Source organism: Macrobrachium nipponense, chromosome 5 (genome assembly GCF_015104395.2).
Source record: "Macrobrachium nipponense isolate FS-2020 chromosome 5, ASM1510439v2, whole genome shotgun sequence".
In the NCBI taxonomy this organism is placed as follows: Eukaryota; Metazoa; Arthropoda; class Malacostraca; order Decapoda; family Palaemonidae; genus Macrobrachium; species Macrobrachium nipponense.
Window position 1 is genome coordinate 92,677,828 of NC_061107.1, and position 3,567 is coordinate 92,681,394.

Sequence of the window (3,567 nt, forward strand, 5' to 3'; positions counted from 1 at the left end):
CAAACAGACCGTTGCAAACCAAGGGTTTAGAATCATACACTTATTTGTATCTGAGGTCAAGTTCTCTACCCTTTTCCCTTCTGTCAGCTAACTTCCTGAAATGTATAAATTTTATACATTTCTAATTAATGGCTCAAGCTTATACATGCACTGACTGAAATTCATACACTCTGGTAAGCTTTCGTTTGTAGAACTAGACTCAAGTTTTCTTTCGAGTGTATTATCAAAATATCTTTCCCCTACTCAGTTGATTGCACGTTTGTTTTAACTAATATTAACGAATATTTACTTGTTCACTTAATACATAACACATATCTTACGCTGTTCCATTCTCTTTTTCAATGTTTTTTGCCAATTTGACGATACCAAAATTGGCATGGACAAGGAAAAGGTAAACAGCCACTCACATAGATAAACAGACTTCAAAATTTAGTACTTGATCTCAAACACAATAAGAGAACGGCATCTATACGTTCGTCTGTGCTGTCCCTTTAGCAAATATATTGTAAGCTCTACCACTGTGTGTCACATTTCTGAAAATGGCTTAGATATATAATTTAAATCAGAGAGGATTTATACCCAGCGTTTAATTTTACACTGTTCACTGTGATTGTAAATATATGTACGTACATAGATGGCATGTACGTTATTTGGTGTATGTAAGGATGGAATTTTTGAAAAACAAAAGTTACTTCCTAAATAAATACCAAAATGCAATAAAAATCGTTAAAAACTTGAGTGCTAATCGTTAAGTTTATTAATAAATTCTTTGTTATAAATAATTATTAGGCTCAACCTCACTGGTTACAATATCTAATTAACATTTTCTTTGGCATCACTGACCTTTCTGGTAGGAATGTCGTGCATGCTGTTCTTATAGCAAAACTAAAAAGCAACATGTAAAAAAAAATTTGCTGAGGCCCACAGATTACTGGAACTGGTACGATTGCGAGTGTCCAACGTTGCCATAGGACGGGTTTGACTTGTTTGTAGAAACGATGTATAGTGACATCACTGATAATAGCCGTGTATAAGTAAAGCTTTTCTGCAATGCCTTGGAACAAGTCTTTCCATTTCTCATTTTCAGTTATCTGGAAATAATTGAATGTTCAGCTGGAATCATCCACCCGTTTACGACTCTGAAAAAGATTGAGCTATTTACTCAGGGAGATGTTCCTTTAAAACAAAGCTTCGTATAATGGATGTCTGGAATTGTCGATTTTGCAAAGGGAAATGTATTGATAATTTTTTAGACTGAACGCCAAAATGTCAGCTTTCTGCAGTTTACCCGTTTTTCCTAAAATCAGCCATTAATGAAGACAAATAATTTTGTGACTCAATGGGGTTTAATGACCAACGTGAGGAAGCTTAATCGCTGGGTCGAGGTGAACTACTTTTTGGACTCAAGAAAAGGTTGTTAAAAGTTAGGACTGAGTTTTACCTTGTTTGGGCGTTCCCCACAATTAGCAAACTGCATCATAGTACAGTAAGCATTTTTAGAAAAGGCAGTTGAACTAACTTATACTGCGTGGAACCAACCAGGGTTTGTTGCATGTTGTTATGTCTGATAAAGGAACTGCTTTTAATGGCAATGGGCGGTGCTAACGTAATGGCCAAATGTTGATGGGAGGGACGATTTTGTAATTAGTATTTGGCGATTGCATATAATTTGAGTCAAGAATATATGTATCTAATATATAATATATTTTTTCGATTATATATATTAATATATATTATATTATTATTATATATAAGGTTTTTTTTGCCACGAAGGAAAAAAAAAACAAAACTTTATTATTATTCTACACTAGCATCCACGTTTTATATACTTCGTGATCAAGTTAGTTCATATATATATATATTATATATATTATTAATATATTAATTATATAATATATTTAATATATAAGTAATCATATAAGTATAGTATATAATAATATATAAATATCTATATAATATACCTCATATGTACAGTTGTATACATAGATGTGTCTATATAACTATACTATACTACTAATATATTATATATATATCTTACTATTATATAATAATATATATACAAACCAAAACCACACACACCACACACACACACATAAATGAATATATATTATATATAATATATATGAATTATATACATACTTATTATATCTATATACATATTCTATACATGAATGTCTGGTGGGTGTATGTGGCTGGTGTGTCGTGTCGTGCTGATTTCTCTATGTCAAACCTCAGTGAGATTTCCCTAAAAGAAGATTAGCTTGCAGTAATTTTAATGACATGATGTTGCTGGTCGAGGTTTAATGGAAATAGCATTTGCAACTTATCTAATTTTCTTGCAGGAAACACGTAAAGACTGTAAAAATGACGGGTGCAAAGGACAAGATAAAATTGTATTTATCCTTGCATTGATCTTGACTTTCCTAAAGGAATCCAAGTCCGACAGGTTTATTATACTTTACTTCTTTGCTATAATCCATGACCAGACTTAGTATTACAATAAATATTATACAAAGATGACAAGGAACGTTAAACGCCCATACTTGACTGGAAAACTATGTCATAGCAAACAGAATTTTTGAGAATTCGTACGTCTGGCTGGACAAAGTTCTTGCTTATTAAATTCGTGAAAGGCGAACGACAAATAAGCCATTGGAAGATCTCGCACACATCTGGAAAATTCCAGGCCCCATCCCTTGGAAGGGATCACCGGTCATCAGACGTCACTCTCAGACCAGGACCCATTTATTACAGCTCCCAAAATTTCAGCGTGAGGCGGGCGGTTGTTGTATGGAGACCTGATGTGTTTCTGCGACGGCACAACTCCAGTTGATAGACAGTCTGATCATATAGCCTTCTTTGGCCAACTACCAAGTTGAATAATAACTGCATAGTTACAATCCTCTCTAAACTTGATATAGCAGCAAAACATTCTTTAAGTACGTTTTCCATCACAATGGGCCAGTTGTAATGTTATCTAGTAGCTTTTTTTTATTGATTGATGTCTGTATACATTCTGTTAACATCATTTTGTTAGCGAATTAGTTGCTTCGCTAGTTAATGAATGGCAAAATAAAAAACAAAAATAATATCTTTGCATTTAAACAATTTGTGCAAGTTGAGGGAAACAATTTTTGTTAATTGGCAAAAATAGTAAAAACTGATACGCAGCTTTTGTAAACACAATGCCCATGTATATAAATCATAAAGCATGGCATGAAAGCTACTTTGTAATATAACGTAACATTAGTTTATAATGTTGGAAAAATCTTTATATGACCTATTCTTGGCAAAATCATGAATTTGAGAGAGAGAGAGAGGGAGGAGAGGAGGAGAGAGGAAAAGAAAGAGAGAGATGGAGAGAGAAGAGAGAGACGAAGATGGCGTGATGAGAGATCGAGAGATAAAAGATTAGAGATAAACATTGATTGGTAAAGTTGCTGTAATATGTTACATATTTCCATTGGGTGACGATTTATGAAAATAAACTTCTCTTAACCAAGATATACTAAATCCACTTTTGATATCAAAAGCGAAACATACCTGTAACTGGGTCTAGGCCTTTTC